The 24922-nt window shown below is 40.4% G+C and overlaps 1 protein-coding gene across 10 annotated transcripts in view; it reads left to right on the forward strand.

Annotated features, from left to right (window-relative positions):
- Positions 1–24922, forward strand: part of dati (zinc finger protein datilografo) — a 688312-nt gene that overhangs the window by 105694 nt on the left and 557696 nt on the right. The window contains exon 1 of one of the 10 annotated variants that reach the window (XM_083135414.1): positions 16537–16581. The exons of the other annotated variants lie outside the window; for them this stretch is intronic. The gene's annotated coding sequence lies outside the window, so the exon portion shown is untranslated. Of the gene's footprint in view, positions 1–16536; positions 16582–24922 lie in introns of those variants that run through there. 10 annotated transcript variants of the gene reach the window in all.

Genomic DNA, 24922 nt, shown 5'->3' on the forward strand with positions numbered 1-24922 from the left:
TACACTAGATAAAATGAGGTTTTTGGTTTCTTGTGGTGTGAAATAAAATAATGTGACAATAATTTAAGGAAAGAAATAATTATCGAGGCAAGACGGAGAATGTTCTATAACCCTGTTATTGTTAATAGCACGTATCCAAGGTGGGGTTGAGTATGCTCGAGCCCCCCCCCCCCCAGGAAATTTCCTATTTTACACTAGATAAATTAGGTTTTTGGCTTTTTGAATAATATGACGATGATTTAAGGAGATAGAAAATTATCGAGGCAAGACGGAGAATGTTCTATAACCCTGTTGTTGATAATATTGCACGTAAACTTTTCTTACGCTTTCGGTGTTGTCGCAGCGCACTTGAGCACTATGTAGAGACTTGACAGCATTTGGAAGCTGCACAACAAAGGTAGCGCCACACGTAGGGCGATTCGTTGTAATTTCTAATTTCTGGAAGGCGGGAGAGGGTGCGTTCTTGAATGAGAGAAGGAGTCAACTGCTGGAAATATTAACGAATCGTTTTATCTGCGGAACGTTCTAGAATATAATGAGGATATAAATACGCGGATTCAATTTTTCGATTGATCTGTACAAAGAATCGATTAATGAGATTTCAGAGGTAAGACAATTCATACAGTCGATTGGTGATCAGATCAGTCAGCGTCCTCTGGTTGCTTTATAAGATATAGTGATTCGAAAATGAAGACATTGACGACAGCAGAACTTTCGGGGCCTCAGAGTAGTGCTAGTTCGGTTCGAGGGCCGAAGAGATCAAGGCCTCTCTCGCTCTAAAGTGAATATTTCAGCAGTACCGGATATTGGAGTGGTTTATTAAAACAGAAATAAGCTGCATAGATCAACTGAAAATCAAAGTTTTGAGTGATGATTTAGTTTTGCCAGAACCAAATTTCGTATAGGCAGTCCGAGAATTTCATGGTAAAAAACAACTTTTGTTTAAGCCTACTGGGTTCGAAAAGCATTCAAACACTTAACTACCATAAAGAGACAGCCGAAAATTTTATGAATGTCGAGAAGAGAAAGGAAGATGTTGTATATGTAGACATTTTAGGCGGAAATTGCAGGCTCTACCAGGACCCAAATCAGGGCTCTACCAACTGAGCCACCTAGCCAGCCTTGACTTCAACCGATTTTTCGTTAAAATGTCTACATAGTACATGTCCTGTGTATATCAAATCGTAAGGTGTTGCCTGTATAGTGATCAAGCACAGAAAATATAGGAGAGAGAAGAAAACTGAGTAGCATTCCCACCGGTTGAGGAAATTTTCCTTCTGTGATCAACAAGAGCTACTACTTCGAGGTGACAATGACAGTGGCCTAATATGGGAGATTTCACACCGTGTCGCCTGAGGATTTCACAAGTCGAAATTAGGTTTGTGCAGCCTTTTGTGTCGCTACGGTGTGAAACGTTGCTGTTGACTGGCCCATTCCCGTGTCCCTTCGGTCTGAAACCTTCCTAAGTCTTGAAAATCCAAGTCACAAGGATGGAAAATTAGGGCCTTGTTAAGGTTAGGGGTGAAGGCAGGCAGACGACAGCACCCTAAAGGATCATATCCAAACCTGCAAGAAGAACGCATCTTACTTCAATCTCCAATACGGAATGATAAAAACTTCTGGTGAGTTGATTTTAAAAAAAATGTGTCCGAGATAAAGAGAGGCGTGCCCAGGATTTTCGGAAGGGAGAGGGGTTACGCATACTATTTTTGGTGGTCATTCCTGATTTTGCCATTTTTTTCCTGTCTTTGACGTTCCTCTTTTTTTTTAAAGAAAAAAAGGAAAACTGGGTCAAATGGGGTTATGACCTCACCAACCCTCCTTTGGGCACGTCACTGGAGATAAATGAGTAAGCATTTGATCATACTGGGAAACGAAACATTAGATGTGTTGGGAACGGAAGGGTTTTCACTGTGCATTCATTGTTTCGTGATCCACCTGTATTCGAGTAGACTTCCTTTGTTTCGTGCCGATATATGACAAGGCAGCGGAAGCTGTGACAGGCATTTTTGAACACTTGTGAGTGCTAAGGCCTGACTCTGAACAATTTGGTGGGTTTCGGCTGTTATACGAGCTGCAAACATGGGAGGACAAGACAAGTTAGTGGTGTTCAGGCTCGAATCAGAGAGAAATACTCGAGAACTGTCTGCGTCCAGTTCGCAACCCACAGTTTGAATCTCGCGTTGTCGAGTGGATTGTCCATCCCGTGCATGTGTAACAGCTTCGTAAAAACACTCAAAGACACCATAGATGTTTTTATGCCAGATGAGAAGAAATGGACAAACACACATACCGAGATGGTTCCGGCACACAATGTTAATGCATGGAAACAGAGGAGTCGAGTGGTAAAAAATGTTCCGATTTCACGTTCTGATTAAAATGACAGCCTTACAGTGGCGACGATTTAAGGGATAGTTGCTCCTCATTTTTTATTTTCTTGCCTCAACATTATGGCCTCTTAATGTTAAGCCTTGTCTGCCAAGAGAAAGTAAACTTCCCTTGCATCGCCCTCCGCACCCCCCCCCCCCTTTTTGGAACCCAATTGCCACCACTGGTCTTGAACATACGATTTTGAGGTTCTTACTATACCCCTTAAAAAAATGGTGTTGAGCCCCCCCCGAAAGGAATTCTTGAATACGTGCCTGGCCCAGCCCTCTTGCTCCAACTCTGGCGCCCTTACTGCCTCTTTTCCAATCCTGTCATTCCCTAGAAAGTTCCGGCCGACCTCCGTGGCAAAGTGGTTAGCACAGCGCGCTATGATCGTCCTGGGTTCGACATTATCATGGGTGTCATTTGAGTGCGTGCATCAATTTAATCATATCATCACTCATTCTTATCATCGCGATTAGCCAAAATTGACAGAAAAGTGAAGTAGAATAAACAAAATCAATCAATCAATCTAATAAGTTCGGTAAAGTATAATATATTTGTGTTCGAACATCATTGTTGTTAATTCGTTCAAGTGATTATGGAGTTTCAGTTTTTAAACTGTGATTTAAAGAACTATTACGTATACATGGACGTCCGCAGGATTTTTCCCAGGGAGGGGCAAGCAAGGTATTTTTTTTCAGGGGGGCAAACGAGGTACATTTTCCCCCATAATAGTACTGTTCCCTCAAAAAAAAAACAACTTCAGTTTGAAGTTATCATGTTCCTGATATGCCCTTGTAATAATTAACATATTATATTACTGTGACTGAAATGAAATTATGTGGGATAGGTTTACTCGCTGCTTTTGACGCCGAACACCATCAATATTCCAAAAACCCAAATTTGATTTTGACTGATAGTAGTATATTAAATCGCTTCTTTATAAAACATTATCGTCTAAGATGCAGTTGTAAGTTCTATCGACATAGGACAAAGATGCTGTACAAAGCAACGAATTGTCGTGTTTTTACAGCAAGTGTAGGTGCAAGCAAGGGACTACAGCTTTTTGTTCAACACTTCTAAGATTTGATTCCTTCTGGAGCTAAAAATTTTAATATTTGAAAGTTTGAAACTCCAGCGGTCTCTTTTGGCGAGAATCAGAAACTCTCTCACACTGGACGCGAAAAGCGCAAAACGTATGCAAACAATGATAATGCAATTGCCAGCGAATTATCACGGAAGGTTTGCAATACATTCAACATTCCGGCAGTAAAATTTAGTTTTATGACCAGTCCGATTATATGGATAACTTTATCGTTACGACTTCTTGACGTTGTGGTGTGTGAATGCAGTGTTCCACATGTTGCGATACACTTTACTGCGTATCATGCTTTTTTGTTTTCCAGTCTTGGCTGGAAAAATAATACTGGAATGCTGGAGGATAAATAATCTTCCAGCGATTATGTCCAATTGCAATAACTGCCCTCATTACATGCGTTTCGGAGAGGGCGGTGTATGGGGTTGTGCAGTTAACGCAGCCATGTAAATTACAGGTACACATAGTACGTCACAAACAGTGCATGCGTCATCCGTCCCGTGATGCATATGTGAAGCGTAAGGTTGCATACATTGCCTTTTGTTCGCCGGTTTGCATCGCCAAAGATCGGCCCAATATAACTGTCCGAAACAGACTATTGTGCGAGGCGCATTAGTGCAAATGCTCTGAGGGATGATAGCGTGCTAAAAACCTTTACAGTCAGTATTTTAACTTTATGATATACGTGGTGGGAGAGGGCATTTTTGCATGCTTTTCGCTGATTTTACCGTCCAGAGTTACCCATTGTTGGGTTTTATGGAATATTTTTGCAGGGTCGTGGCGGGCTAACTCAGGAATGGGTATGTTTCTCTCTCTCTCTCTCTCTCTCTCTCGTCTCTGTGGCGGAGTGGTTAGCGCTTCGATGCGAGGATCCCTGTTCTGGGTTCGATTGGTTGATTGATTGGTTTATATTATTTAGCGTCGCTTTTCTGCCACTTCTGTCACTCATAAAACACCCATGCAAACACAATGAAAGAAGTGGTGCCAATAAATGAAGTACAAATTAGAACGTATAGAATAGAGAGAGTGTTAAAAAAAGGTATGTAAAACCTAATCTGGTCAGTTGCCCCCATAACCCTCATAGTGGATCCGGCCCTCTCCTATGTCCATATCACTATGAGCGTCGCCGTAAAATTTTGTTTGGTGTGGGGGTCAAGACATCGATAAAACTTGAATAGTCGAAATAATAATTACCATCGTTATGATTGTTGTTATGCAATAATAAGTGTTATAAACTAATAATAAAAAAATAATTATATCCTACTCAGTCCACCAGATGGGTGCTAATCTGCCACAACTGTTCTTTTTATTTTTACATTTCATGTAGTTAGTGTACTGAAATTTATAGTTATTCTGTTATGTTGTTAATTTCTATACACTTCATTCAGGAAAGCGATTTAAAAGTTAGGGTAACATTTTTGTTACGAAATTCATCTTGCGTAACCTCTCATAAGAAAAGACACTACTTTTAGGAATATTAAATGCTGTGGACTAGTCTGCTGCACCGAGCCCTTTTTGCTCGATCGTCTAATAGTTCGCACGGATGACGCTAGATGGCTTACGGAATGGACAGTTTCTTTGCTCGAGCGAATAACGATCGAACATTCAAACGACCGGTATACGCTCGAAGCCCAGTAGTTCACGTGTAACCGTAATTTTTCTGTAGTAGTGGGCCTTAAAATATGGATCGTGAAGTGAAAGATGCAGTGAAATGTTAAAATGTAATTTAGTCTATATTACCAGTAAGTAGCAATATATGAAAATGAATAGATGGTTATGGGCTGAAACTACCAGCACGAATTTGACACATATGTTTGTACGATTATTGTCACATTGAAATGATATATGATATTCTATACAGGGTGTCTCATAAGTAATAGCGCAAACTGACACAGGTGAAAGTACACGATAATAGAAGCAAAAAAGTCTGTCAGTAAACATGGGTCTGCAAACGAGCCGTTTTCGAGATAATCGCGAATATGTGATTACAAGCCGCCGCTGACTTCATTGTTTGTAAACGTCGTCCTAGTTGGTAAAATGCTAATAATGTGTGCGAATGTGTGGTTACAAGCCGTCATTGATTGCATTTTGTAAACGCCGCGTGCTTTACTACTTGCGCGGTCCGCTCTTTGTTTACGAAACAGAACATTTCCGAGAGGTGGCGTTGCAATCAAACAGAACATTTCCGAGAGGCGGTACGGCTTGTACCCACACATTCGCACACATTATTAGCATCTTTCCAACTAGGACGACGTTTACAAACAATGAAGTCCGTGGCGGCTTGTAATCACACATTCGCGATTATCTCGAAAACTGCACGTTTGCAGACCCATGTTTATTGAGGCTTTTTTGCTTCTATTATCGTGTACTTTCACCTGTGTCAGTTTCCGCTATTACTTTTGAGACACCCAGTATATTCGAGCGTGGGAAATTCGATCCACTATTTTCGAGCGAAAGTGGACCCATTTGGGAGGGAGGGGGGTTGAAATCGTAGAGATTGGAACTATAACCTGATTCTGGTGGTATTTTACACTCAAGTTCTTTCACTTAATGCAAGTTTTATTTTGGTTATTCTGTTTGAACTTTTTAATCTGTTATTAATAATAAAAATTGTACATTGAAATGAGCGTAGCCAATTTCCATGGGAAGTCCGACCCCCACTTTCCAAACGCCCCTGTCACTAGCTGTTAAGGAGATTGATCTGAATATTACTCGATGGACCAGTATCCAGACCGCTGGAAAGAGTTTGTGTCATTAAGCCTGCGTTTTCCTGTACACATTTTTTTTATGTCTTTTATTTTACTTGGCTCTTTTCTTTTGTCTAATCGGGGCCTCCCCGATGGCGTAGTGGTAGCATCGTCGCCTTGTATTCAAGGGGTCCCGGGTTCGATACCCGGTGGAGGCATAAGTGGTTCGGATCCCACTTTAAACTGTAGGTCCAGTCCCGATTAGCCTTACTGTGCATAAAATGGACTTAAAACAACAAATCAATCAATCAAATCAATATTTTGTCTAATCGCGAAGATGGGGGGGGGGATTGTGATACAATGATTTGGTTTATTTTAATTCGCTTTTCTGCTACTTTTGGCTAATCGCGAAGACGAGGATGACTGATAATCAGGGATCGGATTTATATGTAGTAAAAATGTGCTAAATATATATTTAGTTATTTTCACCAAAGTATGGAGTTAAATATGCACTGAAAATTGTAAAATAAAAATATATTTTTAATAATATAAGGCACTACACAAGCTCCATAAAATACAGTACGCTTATATTGACATTAATTGTAAAACAACACAAAATGTGTTTACATTTTCTGTTTCCAAAAGAATGAATATCAAAATTTTGTTCTAAGTGTTCGAACGTGAATTTTCTTCTGTCGTCTCTTAAGATGGATTTATATTGACTAAAACTGCTTTCAATATCGCAAAAAGTAACGGGAGTGTATTTCAAATTTGCCAGTTATTCGCAAGAAATCCACCCAACTCTTTCGGTCGCACGGGGTCATGTAGTTATTGCGCGAAATATGGAGTATATGTTGAGAAATGTTCTGAAATATGGATATAATATGTAAAAATAACGAAAATATGTAAAATATGAGCCAAAACCTAATATATGTAAAATATGGAAAATAAAAAGTTAATTTTTCGAGTCTACATGCCATGATGCGCAAATATACTACAAAATATAACTGATTTCAGCTTCATACCCTGGTGGTGAAATTATGAAATTAACGAAGGGACACCAACAACATCCATGGCCTGGGTTTGAACTCGGTATGCTTGGCGTCGTAGCGCGAATGAAATTGATGAAAAGGCAAACACACACACATGGATAGGACACGAATCCTACAGAGAATTATACTGACGCCACGGCCTCGTTAGCCCGTAAATATCCAGTTCAGGGTGGAAGAGATGTTTGCATGTGAGTGCCTCCGATAATGTCACCCCATTACATACTTCCGATCCAGAGAATATCCACCTTTCTACAGTCCAGCAGAATTAACTTGAGACAAATGGCTGCCGGCGCCGCTGCACCAACCTACAGCGAACGCTTGACTCTCACGCGAATCACGGGCAATCAGCTGACAACGGGAGATTTGAAAAATAATTACATTGTGTAACGGAAATATCACTGTATTAAGAGGACATGCTGAGAAAATTATAAGCATTATAAGTATTCTCTTACACAATAAATGGATAAACAGTTTATTCTTTATCTTTAATCCGTAATTTGGAAACACTGCCACTTCGCTTGCTTCACCAGTCACTGCACGGGAGTCCTTTCAACAGTTGGTAACATTTCCATTGGCCCGTTACAGCGGGAAGTCCCACGCTCTGGCCAATTCGAGCGCAGTTGCACCACTCGCAGAGCGGCCATTTCTCTCAAGTTAATTCTGCCGGACTGTAGCTCCTGTATGACTTTACTTATGAACTCGATGGCGCAGTGGTAGCGTCGTCGCCTTGTAATCAAGGGGTCCCAGGTTCGATACCCGGTGGAGGCACATAGTGGTTCCAATCCCACTTTAAGCAGTAGGTCCAGTACCGATTATCCTTACTGTGCATAAAGTGGACCACCAAATCAATTTACTTATGGACAGTTGTCACACACAACCGTGCTGTGTTGTGTATTATATCCACGTTAATCGAAGTTCGCAGGTTTTTTTTCGCACGTGTACATGTGCGAAAAACCATAATTTGCTTCCACGTTATATTGCTGTGTGTATGTGTACCAGGGCCGTCAGTTTTGTCCATATCGTTCATAGTAATTTCCAGGCATCTCGTTCAAAGTATTGTAGCACCGGGATAGTTCCAGACGGAAAATTGTAAATTCATGCCTTTTCTTTTATTTCTTGTTGGTTCTCAGTCAGGTGAGATTGTTCGGTTTTTTCCGCACAGCTTGAAAAATGGATTTCACATACGCAGACTGGAGCCAAATTAGTGTAACAGAGATTGCGGAAAATGAGTTTGAGTACACTTGAGTGAAAACGCACTGAGAAGTCAAAACAAGACGATACGACGTCAACAACACCCTTCAGTATGTGAATTTTTGTAAATGGAAGAAAGATCAATTTTGACCAACGTACTCCTATAAGAGAAGGGTAACCTTTCCCCTAAACTGCGACATGGAAGCAGTTTTGCGTGTAAGGGGTGACACTTTCTCAACTCAAGACACCCAAATGCCAACCTCACTTCCACATAGTACACACTGGACTGCATTTTGCAGACTAACGAGGCTCTGGCGTCTTGGCTCGTGGCCAATATAATTCTCTAAGCGACTCGTGTTCTGTCTGTGTGTGTTCGTGATTGTCTCTTCACCTACTTCATTTTATCACCATTCATTCTCAGCTTCGCAATTAGCCAAAAGTGGTACAAACGCGAAGTACAGAGCATTCCCTGACATTCGCTACGAGACTCGGCGGCAAGCGGCCCGGCATCAGCGCTTGTCTTTCCCGGTGAACGGGTCCGCGACAGTCGCTTATATTAAACCTCGTAAAAAAGTTTAGAGTAACAGGATCAGTTTTGAATAAAAGTGGAAAGATAAATGGGGAAATAAAGTATACAAAGACAATCCGCACACCATCCGTGAGTTAAAAGAGAGTATTGTACGAAAAATCGGGAGAATTATAGTAGACGAACTTGCACGTGTAAATGCCAATTTCCTTCGAAGATGCCAGGAATGTGTTGCAGCAGAGGGACATCATTTTCAACACCTTCTGTAGTCAAGGTTAGTACACAATATGAAAACTGTTTAATAGCCGACTCTAGCGACTGTCGCTGACCCTTTCACCGGGAAAGACAAGCGCTGATGCCTTGCAGCTTGCCGCCGAGTCTCGTAGCGAATGTCAGGGAATGCTCTGTAAAATGCATAAAGTAACACGTTTAACATGTTGCAACTGATGCATTTTGATTGATTGATTAATTGATTTGGTGTTTTGAGCCCACTTTATGCACAGTAAGGCTAATCGGGACTGGACGTACAGTTTAAATTGGGATCCGAACCACTATGTGGCTCCACCGGGTATCGAACCCGGGACCCCTTGATTACAAGGCGACGACGCTACCACTGCGCCATCGAGGACGCCTGAGTGCATTTTGCATCCTGTGCGTAGGATACATGGATGTCCGCAGGATTTTTTCCAGGGAGGGGCAAGCAAGGTATTTTTCTTTTCCAGAGGGGTCAAAGCAGTAATATTTTCCTTCATAACAGTGATGCCCCCTCAGAAAGACACTGTTTCAGTCTGAAATTATCATGTTCCTTCAACACAAATTAACGTAAATTACTGTGACTTAAATGAAAGTATGTGTGAAATGTATGTATACTTTTTAGGTGGACATTCATTTTTCAGGGAAGGGGGTGTCCATGTGTAGGAATAATGGTTTTTCCATTGCAAAGCTTGCCTATCATCTTTCTGAACTCTAAATGACGTAACTCGATAACCAATATTTACACTACGATTAACGAAAATTAATCGTAACGGAGGAAATTATTTTAATTGACACATTGCTAAGCAACGGGAAGTAGATTTTAGAAAGGAAACTGGTCGGAAATATAATATTTCGCACCGGTCACACACGGAGATACTTTCTCGCATTATAGTCTTGCTTCAGGTTGTTGCTATCGCCATAATTACGGGTTCCGTTAATTTATTAGCGAGAATTAGTTACGTAAATGACATGCCATGCGATTGTCAGTTTACCGGTAGAGTGATTGTGTAAAAATTCCTGCCTCAAAATGCCATTAACACTATGTGGATCGTAGCGATTAATGCATGTAATTAATTAACTATTTAGAAGAATATTACTCTTAAACTAAGCTGCGTGACGCGCTATTGGTATCGAGCGATACCACGTTAGCACAATCTGATTGTCGTCTGTGCGTAACAAGTTGTCTTGTTCTCGGCAAGGACCCAGGTAGCTCAGTGAATTTTCACTTCCGAGTGAGAATTCCACGGTTCGATAACTGATATTTTTGACGGGACCCTTAGTAGCTTGTTAGTAGATTGACGCGGTTCTGGTGTCTGAAACCCACAGCCTCCGTGTGTTGTTCTCTGTTTGTGATGGAATAAACAAAAAAACTGTTTTTTTTTGGTAAACAAGTCTTCGTTTACATAAACCACTAACAAATGATTGTTCATTTAGTATTCGTGCACATTTATTTAGTTACCAGGAATGTTGGTTAAAATTACCAAATTTAGTAAAGGCTACCAAATTTGAATACGCGACCGAACGTACCACCGACAAAACTTACCACTTGATTGTTTTGCTGATGTCCATCACACTTTATCCACGCTTTGGACTGGCAAAATTACTATATAATGCATATAATGGCATGTTTAAAATCAGCTGTGGTTAAGCTGTCCACACTTTTTCTGTTGTTTTATCCTTTCGTTTTTTTTCGATTTTCGTTTTGGTTAAATCAGTTCTAACCTAACCTAACCTTTGTCGTGTAGGTTGCCTAGAGTATCGTTGTAAATCTTGGTAATTGGCGTGTCTTCCTCTCGAACCCTTTTCTTCGCCTCTTGCATACGCTTCTTCACATCTAACTGAGCATCACTAGGGACTCCACAAACGTGATCACTCGACGGGCCATTAACCACCTCATTCTCTTTTGATTTTAAGTTCAAGCGTTTACATTGAAGTGGTACGTTTTGTCGCGGAGTTAATATCTTGAAGGTAGGTGTTTATCTGAGTGGTACGTTTCTTCGCTGGTACGTTCTGTCGGGACACCACCAAAATTTACTAGAAAAGTTGCCTTTGTTGTTTAGCTACCAAGAAACGTGACACGCACCTCCACTGGTCATCTAGGGCCTGCCACTGGTCAGTTTGGCTAACAGGGTAACAGATGACCAGGTCCTGACTGGTCACTGGTGTCGAATAAATACCTTTCTTTATTTTGATATGAAAGGTTATGGAAATGTCTTCCAATAAAGTCATATTTACTTTTCTTTTGAACAATTAGAATAAAGCTTAATCACTGGCAATCCTGAATGGAGTTGACTGGCGCAGATCTGCTTGAAAATCTGTAACGGGCAACCCTTCCAAGATTAATCAACGGTTTGTTGGCATCGGAGGAACCTCGTTCGAAAGCATGAGGAACTAGCCCATGGCTAAAGAAGGCCGAAAATTACATAATTTGGTCCCTTTCTATGCAGAAAAGTTGTCAAAATACCAAGGTAACTTGGCCGATATGTACATGTTTCTATGGTTTTGCATAATTACATCATGTAGTTTAGGCTTCCACAAAATCTACATAAAATAATTAAAGTTGGAAATTACATAACTTTTAAAAATATTTTTCATATCCCAAGAGAGGTTACAAAACAATTGATTTTGATATTCAAAAGGATTGCAGATTATCGGGTTACCAGCCAACTCCAATTTAACCTGTAGCCATGAAAGCTACAATTCCTATTTTCATTACAGAATGTTCAGATTTCGTGCATGGCACAGATTAATCCAAGCGCAGATGCTGCAGTGCTGTTTTACAAATGTGAGCACGACCAGATTCGACTGGGGCGACACAAACGTTGCTTGGAATCACCAAATTTAGTAAAGGCTACCAAAGCTGGCTGAAATAGCTACATTTGCTAATAGTTGCCAATTATTTTCGTAAAAGTTATCAAATTTGGCTCAAAAGGCGAAAAATGTTTTAAATTACCAAATTTAGTAAAGATTACGAACGTTTTTGTTTATCGTTACCGAAATGATTAAAAAAAAAGTTTTGTTCATTCAAACAAATGACTGTTTTCTGTGTAGTTGTAGTAGTAGTAATAATAACAACAACACACCAACATCTCGTCTGAAATAATTTGTAAACCTGCGAAGTAGTCGCAACGAATTAGCAGCGGAAACGACGTTATTTGTGAAATTGCCCTTGCATGTTTACTTTGAAAGCCTGCTCGCCAAACTCCACTATTTACACACGTTCGCGATGACAAAGTGCGGTTCTTTGTTTTGTCTGTTCCGATATCGCTCCATGTCCCGTGACCTCTTGGCTCGTGTGTCGGCGATAGGCTTCAAGTCCACTCTGCTATAGCGGACCGAAATATTGGTCATTGCATCCAAGGGTAATAATTTATTAGGGCATCCCAAAAAGGATAAATAGAATTTTACACGTCACTTGACACTATTATGATTAATATTTTTAAAATGTAAATTTTAATTGATTGATTAATTGATTTAACGTCGCAGTTATGTCATTTTAGGCTAATCGCGACGCTGGGGTTGTACGCAGGATGTTTCTTTCGGAAGGGGCTGGAGTTGTACAGGTGAATATTACCGGCTGGTCAGAATTAAAGTTACCCAACTCAGAGCCCTCTGTTGCCTGTTTGAGGCATCGTAGAACTCTGAAATTTGGTGAATCCACTATGCAGACCATGGGGAAGAGGATGGCGATAAAAAAATAGTTCAATTTTCAGCCACCAGGTTGAAATGTGGCGCTGTAATAATGAATATTGAAAAACATAAATCGCGTTAAGTGATTTAGCTGAGTTATTAATTACAAAGACATTTGTTAGTGGCTGGAAGTTGCGAGAAAATAATCTCTCGTTTATTGCAAGATTGCAAGGTAAAGGCAAATCCATAACCAATTGGAGCAGTTTACGTCATTATTACAACCCATCATGGAAGTACTGCGCCACATTTCAACCTGGTGGCGGAAAATTGAACTATTTTTTTTATCGCCATCCTCTTTCCCATGGTCTGCATAGTGGATTCACCAAATTTCAGAGTTCTACGATGCCTCAAACAGGCTACAGAGGGCTCTAAGTTGTCTAACTTTAATTCTGGCCACCCGGTACATCGCTGTTTTATAGGTGGCGGCATACATAATATGATATGTCGTATTTTTAGATTTTTACGCCTTCAAAAATGGCGTTCGGGGTAATTTTAAGGAGGGTTTGCATTTACCACTCTGGTTTTTCACGAGTTCTACACTGCTTTTATTTCAAAATCTTGATTTTCTCAAAATTTCGGAGGGGGCTGTAGCCCCATCAGCCCCCTCACTGAATGCCAGTGGATGAAAGGACATTCTCCAATACATATGGACGCCCCCAACACAACTCCCACCGAGGATTATACTAGCCGTGTGCCCAGACGCCACAGCCTCGTTACCGTGGTGTACTATGTGGAAGTGAGGTTGACTTTTATTGCCTTTGCACCCCTAATATAAGGTAACCAGATGTCCCGGGACAGTCCCTTTTTTTAGTGTCCCGATCTTTTTAGACGTAAAACGGGGCGCCAAAATGTCCCTTTTTGTAACGATGATTTATCGGTATAGAATTACTACAACAATACCTTTCTACTATTACTATGAACCATGTTGGGTAGAAATTGTAATGTCAACAATGTGTCATATTCCAAATTTCCAAATTATTGGAGTTTCATGTTTGTTTACCTGGAACTAATGTCCCCACTGAACGAGTGTTTTCATATATGAATGGTTTGTGGACAAGTGACATAACGCTCTTTCAGTACAAACTTTGAAAGCTATGTTGATTTATAAGGTAAACTTTAATCATACACAGAAAAAATAAATATGTGTTTGAATTGATAAAACATGTTTGGTTACATTTTTTGGTAACCGCAAATCAAAAATTGGGTTTGACCAAAATTTTTGGCAACTATTAAACAAATTTAACCTTTTTAGCCAAATTTGGTAGACTTTACTAAATTTGGCAATTTTAACCCACATTTAAGGTAACTGAAGAAATGTAGTGTTTTAGCCATTTGGTTAACCTTTACTAAATTTGGTAATTCCGAGCAACGTTTGTGTCGCCCCAGTCGAATCTGGTCGTGCTCACATCGCACTGCAGCATCTGCGCATGCATTAATCTGTGCCATGCACGAAATTCGAACCTTCTGGAATGAATCTGCAATCGTTTTAGATATCAAAATTAATTAGTTTTCACATATAAGTATTTATGAGAAAACAGTTTTATATTAAAATATGTACATTTTGCCGTACCGTTTTTCCTTCAGCAAATTATGAAAAATGTCCAGTTTTGTTGTTTTGGAAGTCGTGTCACCTTACCATAATGTAAATCTCAGGAGTAATAAAACGCAATAAAAGAATTAATTCTCAAAGATGGACGTCAAGTTTGGACACATCTACATCCACTTCCTTCTCATACAGGCTAAACAGGAGTGGACCTGCTGTCTGTAAGGATATATATATCTTAGATATGGAGAAAAGAGCGACGGACTTGGCACCGACTGTACACTCACCGGCAATAAAAACGGGACACCTTTATCCTGATATACACGCCTCCCTGCAATGCGTCATGTGTGTTGCCCAATTGTACGGCGATCGGCCGACTCCCAATAGTAACTTTTTATTAGGAAGTTCTGCTATCGCCGTATTCAGGCAACACACTGCAGGGAAGCCAGTATTTAAGGATCTAGGTGTCCTATTTCTATTGCCGGTGAGTGTACATTTCTCATTTCTACACACCACCCTATTCGGGAACTAGCAATCTCTGTACTCACGCGTCTGGTTGATTACGGTATAGGTGTAGTATATCTCCACATTGAAAGAATGTCCACATTGGTGTAGTATGTCTCCACATTGGAGGAATGTCTCCACATTGATGTAGTATGTCTCCACATTGGTGTAGTATGTCTCCACATTGGATGAATGTCTCCACATTGGTATAGTCTGTCTCCACATTGGAAGAATGTCTCCATATTGGTGTGATATGTCTCCACATTGGAAGAATGTCTCCACATTGGTGTAGGATATCTCCACATTGGAAGAATGTCCACATTGGTGTAGTATGTCTCCACATTAGAATAATGTCTCCACATTGGTGTAGTATGTCTCCACATTGGAATAATGTCTCCACATTGGTGTAGTAAGTCTCCACATTGGAATAATGTCTCCACATTGATGTAGTATGTCTCCACATTGATGTAGTATGTCTCCACATTGATGTAGTATGTCTCCACATTGGTGTAGTATGTCTCCACATTGGTGTAGTATGTCTCCACATTGATGTAGTATGTCTCCACATTGGAAGAATGTCTCCACATTGGTGTAGTATGTCTCCACATTGGAAGAATATAAGTGTGATATGTTTCAAGTTCTTTATTTGTGTATATTTTCTTCACTTTTCTTTCTTGTTAACCACGTTAGGTTAGGTTAGAAAATAGACCAAAATACAAGGTGTGTGTGTTTTCTTTAACTAACCTAACCTAACCTTAACCTAACCTAACCGAACGTGATTCAGAATGATGTATCGAGAAAAAATGTGGAGACATACTACACCTATACCGTTGATTACACGGTACAACACTTGACTCGTCTACTTCGTTGATTTGGTGTCAAGTAGTGTATTTGGTGTTTGCGCCACGTTATGGAGCGGTGTAGTGTAGTGTGATGTATGGTCATGTGGTGCATGTTATCTAATCAAATAAACGTTAAAAGCTGCATACAGGTATTTGTTGAATCTTCTGAACTTGAATACCGCTATTCGTCTATGTAGTTGAACTTCATTTCCTTGCAACAGCCTGACACCGGGACATACCTGCACTACACCTAGTGTCGAAAAGTGCGGGAATTAGACGGGGCTTTCTTGTTACTGTCCCGATGCTTGAGAAGTGACGCAGGCAGTCAAGAAAAACAAAGGTAAAAGAAATGTTCTCAAACGTCAAACATTCATTCAACTTTCTCCCCCCACCTCTTACTCCCCCTCATTGGATCGACTGGTCCGTCCGTGCACTAAACTGGGCCTACGTGAGATGAATGTGGGTCGGTTGACATTACGAACATTTTACAGGTCTGAACTTATATGCAAACAAATGCGATAAGAATATAAGGAGCGTGACAAAACTTGCAGTTTCTTATCGCTGGTTTGAAAAGAAACGGAAGTTGAAAGATGTGTTTGCGAAGTTAAGAATGGATGGAAAACAGTGGAAACGATAGCTGTGTGAGAATTGGTCCCCTCCCACGAATGAGTAAAAGAGAGAGAATGAATACAATTTTTATTACTGTTTTGTTCAGTCAGCGTGCCATATTTGCTCAACTCTATTTTGGTCAGGACCTGAAGTGTGCAACTATTGACGAAGTTTTCTGGTCAACTGGTGATGATGCTGAGTTTCAACATGCGCAGTGTAAGTGTTTTTGAGTCTATTCGCTTATTTTCGTAATCTGTCGTGCGTCTTCGGTCAGTTGTTACTTTCTTGAATACACATACAGAGGGAAAGGAGAGTGGGGGAGAGAGAAAGGAAGGGTACAAGAAAATGGAAGGGAACAAAAGAGAGAGAGAGAGAGAGAGAGAGAGAGAGAGAGAGAGAGAGAGAGAGAGAGAGAGAGAGAGAGAGAGAGAGAGAGAGGAAACCGAAGCGACAAAGGTAAAGAAAGTATATAACGGGCTTACTTCTTCCTTAGCTATATGTTTCTTCTTCTTCCCTTACCTTGTTTCCTTCATCCACTCTGACTTCCTAAACACCAAGGGGTCTCGGGGTCGATACCTCATGGAGGTACATTGCACACTGGTTCGGCTCCCTCTTTAAACTGTAAGTCCAATCCCGATTAGTATAACTTCCCTAAACTGATTCACCGCCATATTTGTAGAGTGGAATGCATAAATATTACCAAGGAAATTGTCCATCACTATGTATATTCTCTTCGTTTTACGCAATGGGAGCTTCAAGAATTGAACAACACCAAACAAACTCTCTACAACCTCTGCACCAGCATTCAAAAAAATCCAGTACTTGAAAACACGGAGGATGCAAGAAAAAATTAATAAAAATAGTCATGGACAATTTGCTGAGCAATAGTTGTGCACCCTACTGTACTTTCTGGCCTGAGAGGAGTGTCGCTAGTGTCGCATGAAAGTAGCCTATGTAGTTCGCTTTTTCTCCGAGGGTATAGATATCGTGGCGCCACAGTAGTCTTCTTTACAATCTTCATTTTTGTGTAACTTCCGAAATGTTATTGTGTATATGTTAAACTCAATTTTTTCAGCATTTTTTCTCATTCTCAATCTACCAAATTAACTAGCCACATCCTCAACCCCCTTCCCTAAGTATTTAATGACGATACTCTTCCCGCTATCGGCAAGAATTCGATCGCAGGACTGACCGTTCAGAAATAAAGACAGATTTGTAGCCATTTAGGTACGCTTGAAATTTGTAACACCTCCACACAAATCAAACAATTCGAACTCGATATGATATCATGGGCTTTTTTGAAAAATAATTGGGTTTACAACAAACAGTAATGAACATCAACTGTTTGGAAACTCATTAACATTTACGTAACGTTGCAAATTGGAACCGCTAGGAGAAACAAATGAATATAGCTTTTTTGCGCCAGATCTGATTGGGCGAGAAAAAAAAAACCTCATTGTCCGATAATTGTAGCTTCATTGCTTGCCTGTCCTGAGCGAACTTTGTGCATCTCAACAGCATGGTACTGCGTTATTGTTATTGAACAGGATCAAGGCCTAGCGAGGGGGGGGGGGGGGTTGAGGTCCAACCCTTTTCACACTCTAAAATCTTCGAATTAGCCATACTAAAAGTAAAGCATAATACATAAATTGTAATGTTTCCAATTTTCCAATATTGCCTAAGAGATGGCGCAGTGTTACCTTGCGAGCATCTAACAGCCTTGTGTTTTAACGAAGGCTTCCATATAATTATAACCCACTCAATTAAATAGAACATAACTCGCAAAGTATGCCAGCCATCATTCAAAGTAAATAGAAACTAATGTGATTTGCAAGTGAAGAAATTACTGTTATCACACGTTTCACTTCTTGTGAACATCACGAAGAATAAACCAATCCCAAAGTTCCGGTACCGGGGGATAAAATTTCCTGCCTGCATTACGATTTCGGGAAATCGATTCCCGATTTTTCGGTGTTATAAACAGTCGGGAAATTTTAAATGGCGAAGAGCCGACCCCGTGGCGGAGTGTAGCACAGGGCATTACGACACCAGAGTTCCCGGATTTGAATCCAGGTTTGAGCATAGGTATTCTTGACCAATTTCATCACTCATCCTTATCTTCGCGATTAGTCAAAATAGACAGAAAATCGAAGTAAAATAAACCAAATCAATTAAACGAAATGTGAAGTTTTCTTCATTATAAAATTAACGGAAATAGTAATTTTGATTCGAGAAATATGCAGAAAATGTAACTTGTAGAATTCGAAATTTTGATATGCATATACATCAGCCTATATGTTAGAAATTGTCTGTCCTGATATAATAACAATAATATGCCTCTCTCACTCTGACAACCCCCAGAAATTTCTTTCTGAGCACGCCCCTGAATCAGGATAACATTGGAGATAATTTCAGAGAAAGCGGAAACGCATGCGAAAACGAAGGTGAGCGTTAATAATAAGATAAAATTAGAGATTTGACTAAGTGTGGGCTCGTCTTCCTGATTACGGCAGTTAAAAGGAAAAATCGCTCTAAATTACTCAAATTTCATTACCTACGTGTTCTCTTTTCGGGCATTTTTCTTTCCATCGTTACATCTTTCCCCTTTTCACATTCGTTCCACGAATCGCTAATGACATTTGTTAAGATTCCTATCTCGTCAACTCTAAAAACCTTTATCCATCTGTTATAAAACCAAACTTTCAAGATTTCGAGAGGAGAGAGGAAAGGGGGGGGGGGGAGAATTCGTTCCTGATTGATCGATTCTTTTTCTTCGTTCGCATCTTCTTCGCATTGGACACGAAATTTCCTCTGATTTTCTCTTTCGTAACTTTTAAAACTCCTCTTGACAGAAGGTCTCCGGAAAAAGAAGGTAAAGAAAAGCGAAGGGGGGAAAAATACCCTTTCAGACTGCATCGGAAAATGGAAAAAGGAAAGGGGGGCTAGGAAAAAATCGTCTTCTGAGGAGCAGAAGTTTGCGTGCCAAATGGAATAGAATAGTTTTCATGGTTGCCAGCAACTCACTTTTTTCCGTGAGAGGACTGATAGCGACTTTAGCCCGCCATTTTGTGAATCTCTCTTCAGTTAATATGCAAACTGTTCTTTACTGGGCTGCGACTGTGGGAAAATTACTGTTGGTAAAAATAAGGGAGCTTCCAGACCGAAGTGACAAGCTGCAAACAAGTGACACGCAACACGTGGGTTTCACAATGAAGCGACACGAACCCCTGAATTCGGCGTAAAAGTATTCGCTGCGCATGCGCGAACCACGGACCGAGTGACACGTGAGCGAAATGTGCAGCCTGTTGTGTCACTACAATATGAAAAGTTGCATTTATTTCTGTAGGTTAGTTTCCAAAGGGGCACGTGTGCACCTCCGTGGCGGAGTTGGTATCCCAACACGCTTCGAAGCCAGGGGTCCCGGGTTCAATCCCGACCTGAGCATGGGTGTTCTTTGAGAGTGTCCCTCCATCAATTTCATCATATCATCACTCATCCTCACCGTCGCGATTAGCCGAAAGTGGCAGAAAAGCGAAATAGAAAAAATCAATCAAGCAAGTGACACGTGACAGACCTCCCTGATGGGATAGTGATAATGTAGTCGACTTGTAATCAAGGGATCCCGGTTTCGATACCCGTGGGGCACGTAGTGGCTCGGATTCCATTTTAAACTGTAAGCTAAGTTCTGATTATCTATCTGTCTATAAAATAGACTTGAAAACAAACATGTTGCTTGTCACTTCGGCGTGAATGTGAAAAGCGACTGGGCATGAGTATTACTTATGAGTGTCCCTTCATATTATCATTGCTCATCCTCATCTTCGCGATTACCCAAAAGAGGCAGAAAAGCCAAGTAAAATAAAACAAATTCCTGAGCATTTTCTGAGCGTATTTCCAATAACCATGAGACTGTACCGCAACATAACAGATTTGTCATATATCTAGTGAGCGAGCCTAAAAGAGAAGCCCGCCAAGAAGCATATGCGCAGAAACGTGCGCAGTGGCTTCTTCATTCTACCCGGACCAATGAACGACAGCGCGTGGGGGGGGGGGGTCTCCCTAGCAACGTCATTGTGCGTCTCGCTCCGAGTATGCGCTTTCGATTTGAACTGGTTAGTAACGGATCTGCGCCATCTTTGCAGTATGTAATTCAATTTTCTTACTAAACACATTATGACTGTTTGCTCATGAAACTTGATAATATAATTGCTATTAGTTATTATTGGATTAATATCTTCAGCAGTGAACTTCGTGTCAAGTCAAAAGTGTCTCAAACCACGCTTTCCTGATTGTATACTGATAAAATCGCGACGTTCAGGACTCGAATCATGAACTTTCGGTGGTATCATTACTAGCTCGCTAAAAACCAAGTACTTTTCAAGCCCTGGCAACCCTGTTAATAGGAGGAAAAAATGTCCGAGAGATGGCGCAGATTCTGAAGAGGGATTGGAGTGTGAGTGTAACGAGCGGGGTGAGCTGCAGGGGGTGAATATTCACTTCGGTTGATCAGTCTGTCACTTATTGGCGAACGATTCCAAGGAAATTTTGAAAAGCGTCGGGTGGGGTGGTTCCTTGTGAAAAGTTCCTCACTTCACAAAGTTATGTCCTTGTGAGTTTCAGATGAAAGCATATTTTTTTTCTTCCCCGGTGAAAACTGGATTTAAGAAAGCACAAAAGGCGAAATGAGAGAATGAACAAAAAGAAGATTTTGGAGATCATCCCAAAGAGAGAGGCAAATGAAGCGATTTGCCAGAAAGAGGGAGGGGTGAAAAAAAGCTGACTGCCAGAGACCTCTATCCGTTAATTATTAAAATACTCTTGCAGTTGGCAGCCGATGCTCAGAAATCTCTTACTTTGCCAATGAGTAGTAATTATTCGGAAAGGTGCATGCCAAAAAAAAGTCGACAATTGAATTAAAATCTTCAAATTTAGAAAGGTTCGAATTTCACCCTTGCATTGACAAATATGCGGGGTCTGGAAAATACTTAGAAATTAAAAATGGCATGTAAGAAAAATTATGCACTGATTAGTTTTTATAAAGTAGTAATTTTCAAGCGCCCTGTAAGTAATTGAGAAAAATGTATCATGTACAGTCACCTCCAATAAAAATTAGGCACCTATATCCTGAAATACTGGCTTCCCTGCAATGCAATGCGTTATTTGTGTAGCATAACTCTACGGATACAGGAACAATTACTTTTGAAATGTGCTCATCGCAGTAGAGTTAGGCAACACGCAAAGCGCATTACAGGAAAGCCTGTATTTCAGATTCTATTTGTCAATTTTTCTTTTCCGTTGACTGTACATGTACGATATTGTTTCCACCTCCCCCGTTTTTCTGGAATATTTCCAATATATTGTGAAGCATCCGTGAAGAAAATCAATGTGTATGTATGTGTGTGTGTGTGTGTAATCATTTTAATGAATCATTAAGTGTGGTAAGAAAAAATATATATTTACACTGAGTTTGTTACGGCTTAGCCACTATATGGACACAAAAACGATACGCAATCGTTTTTTTACATTTAAATTTAAATTTTATCACGCATTAAAATAGATAATGATTATAAATTGCAGATCATTGCACCATGAATATTAAAGGAAAAACTGACACATTAGAATTACATAAATTAGATGAACTATGTGCTGGTTGTTAATACTTTAAAAGAACGGTCATGGTTATTTTTTTACGGTAGTTGGATGGCAGTTCAATAGACTGTCATTTTTTTACGGTAGTTGGATGACAGTTCAATAGACCGTCGTCAACGGTAGTTGGATGGCAGTTCAATAGACTGTCATTTTTTTTACGGTAGTTGGATGGCAGTTCAATAGACCGTCATTTTTTTACGGTAGTTGGATGGCAGTTCAATAGATCGTCATTTTTTTACGGTAGTTGGATGGCAGTTCAATAGACCGTCATTTTTTTTACGGTAGTTGGATGGCAGTTCAATAGACCGTCGTCAACGGTAGTTGGATGGCGGTTCAGTAGATCAATTCTTTTAATGATAGGTGGATGGCAGTTCAACAGACTTTCATTTTTTAATGGTATTTGAATGGTAGTTTAAACAACCACTAATTTCTCGTTCATTTTTGTACGGTGTATAACAATTAAATCTCTAGAGTTCGCAGTGCTTTCTAGTTTCCTTGCCTTCTGTGCCTCCGGGATTCGAACCTGCTTCCTTTATAGTCGCGAGCGTTCACGGTAGATCATTGCATTGCCCGAAATCCACCAGCACAATCACCACAATTACACCAATTTTCGCATTCGTAAACTCCTTTGTTTCATTATTGCTGCGGAACGTCCTCTTTCGTTATGCACGCAATACTATTCCCCAGTTACCTTTTTCCGTTTCTTTCTTTGCTAATTCACGGTTCATGGTTTCTGGCTAGAGAATCGGCGAAATAAGGAAGCGAAAATAAGAGACACAGCCACTCTTGCAAGAAAATGGTGTTCTAGACTGGTGTTCTCGCACTGGGCACTTTGCACGAAAGAAATAAGCGGGAAAGGATGACAGGATCCGCAAACTGTTATTTTGTCTGGGTGTCTGCAATTTTCTTTTCGCGAATCGCACGATACTTGTGTCTAACTTCGCAAGTGTCTTCCGGCTTATACCGATTTCTCGGTCTGGGAGACTCCACCACGTGCGTCGGGGAGCACGCGAAGAGCACGCACCCATGCGTTTGTGCTATGAACCGCCAATTTGGTGCTCAGTGTTTGCCGAAGTTGAAGAAAGGGTTAGAGCGCTATAAATGATGATAATTTTGCACAATGTTCTTCAGTGTTGCAAGTACTAGTGAGGCTTGTTAAGTGCTTTGCTGTGCTGGTTCATCTATGTCTCTTCTTTGTGTGTGTGTGTGTGTGTGTGTGTGTGAACGAGTGTATTAAGAGATTGACTCACGATCTCGTTAGGGAGAGCAGTGTTTGGAAACTTCCTTTTTCCAGAGAAAAGGTAACAAAGTTAAAGTTAGTTACTTTGCTGTAAAAGTAACTCAGTTTCAGTTACTCACTTTCAAAAGTAACTCTGTTACGGTTACCCGTGTTCAAAAGTAACTGGGTTACGGTTACCCGTTTTCAGAAGTAACTCTGTTACAGCTACTCGGTTTCAGAAGTAACTCTGTTACAGTTACTTGCTTTCAAAAGTAATTCGGTTACAGTTACTCCCTTTCAGAAGTAACCCGGTTACTAACTTTCAGAAAATTTTAGAAAAACATATTACGTAAAATTAAATAAACAAACAAATCAAATCATAAAAGTTTATATCGCAATGAATTCTTAAACGCGAACATGCAGTCACATTTCATGCACCCTTAATACCATATGAAACTGCATGTTTGTGCTAAAAGAGAATTTTTATGTTGTTTTTCTTGTTTCTTGTTGGCGTGTAGGGGCAGACTGTCACCGCTACTCCATCTGGTAGTCGACGCGCATATTACCGTGCGCTCATTTCGATCTTCAGCCGAGAGATCGGGAGAAGCGTGGCGGGCGGTGCTGACGGAGATGCCGACATTTGCAGCCTGTAATGCCCGCTTATTTTTATGGACATACGCAGACATTTATATAAATATTGCAAAAAACGAGCACTAACCTGTGTTATAACACGCAAAAGTTATTCTGTAATTCATCCAAGTTCTGCTCTTATATACACAAATAAATACGCTTTAGAAACGATGTTAAGAGCCACAGATAATAGAACATTTTAATCATGTTTTGACCAGTAACGTCCTGCTTAAGTTTATTTCCTTGAAAGAGTTTTGTGTCGGTGGGGATCGTTTGGAGGTTTCGAATGTGCAACACTGTATCAAGATTACGCTGCAGACGAAACCGTTAAAAGTCAATGGTTTTCGTGAGCTTCCTTGCAATCCCAAATCTCTGAGCTCGAGTTTTTAGTTCCTTCGCGACTAGATGAAGACAGAGCTGTGAATATAGTGGCGAGCAGATGTAAAAAACCAAGAGCGTGTTAGATTCGTACTGTGCGCAAGAGTGATATTCTTGGTTACTTGCCGTTACTTGTTTGTGTTATTGCAGTGTGTATGTGTGTTGTGTCAGTGAGACGATTGAAATGCCAGCCTCAAGGTTCACGTTAGAACAAAGAATTCTTATGTATGACACTTACGTGAAAACAGATTCGTGTCGAGACGTGTGTAGGCAATTTTTACAGAAATTCCCAGGCGTTTCACCTCCACATAGAGATACGGTTAGACCTCTTGTCCTTGAATTACGAGAAACTGGATCGTTAATTTTAAAACACCTAAGCAAAAACGACGGATTCTAACCGAAGCAAAACTTGATGAAATTGGTGCAGCGTTAGAACGTTCTCCAAACAAACCTCTACTCCGTGTTTCACAGGAGATGGGCGTGTCAAAATCATCAGCACATACAGCCACTAAGCTACTAAAATTAAAACCGTACTCTTATAACACAGGTTAGTGCTCGTTTTGCAATATTTATATAAATGTCTGCATATGTCCATAAAATTAAGCGGGCATTACAGGTCGCAAATGTCGGCATCTCCGTCAGCGCCGCCCGCCATGCTTCTCCCGATCTCTCGGCTGCAGA

This window comes from Lepisma saccharinum, chromosome 14 (assembly GCF_977018435.1).
Source record: "Lepisma saccharinum chromosome 14, izLepSacc3.1, whole genome shotgun sequence".
NCBI classification, from domain to species: Eukaryota; Metazoa; Arthropoda; class Insecta; order Zygentoma; family Lepismatidae; genus Lepisma; species Lepisma saccharinum.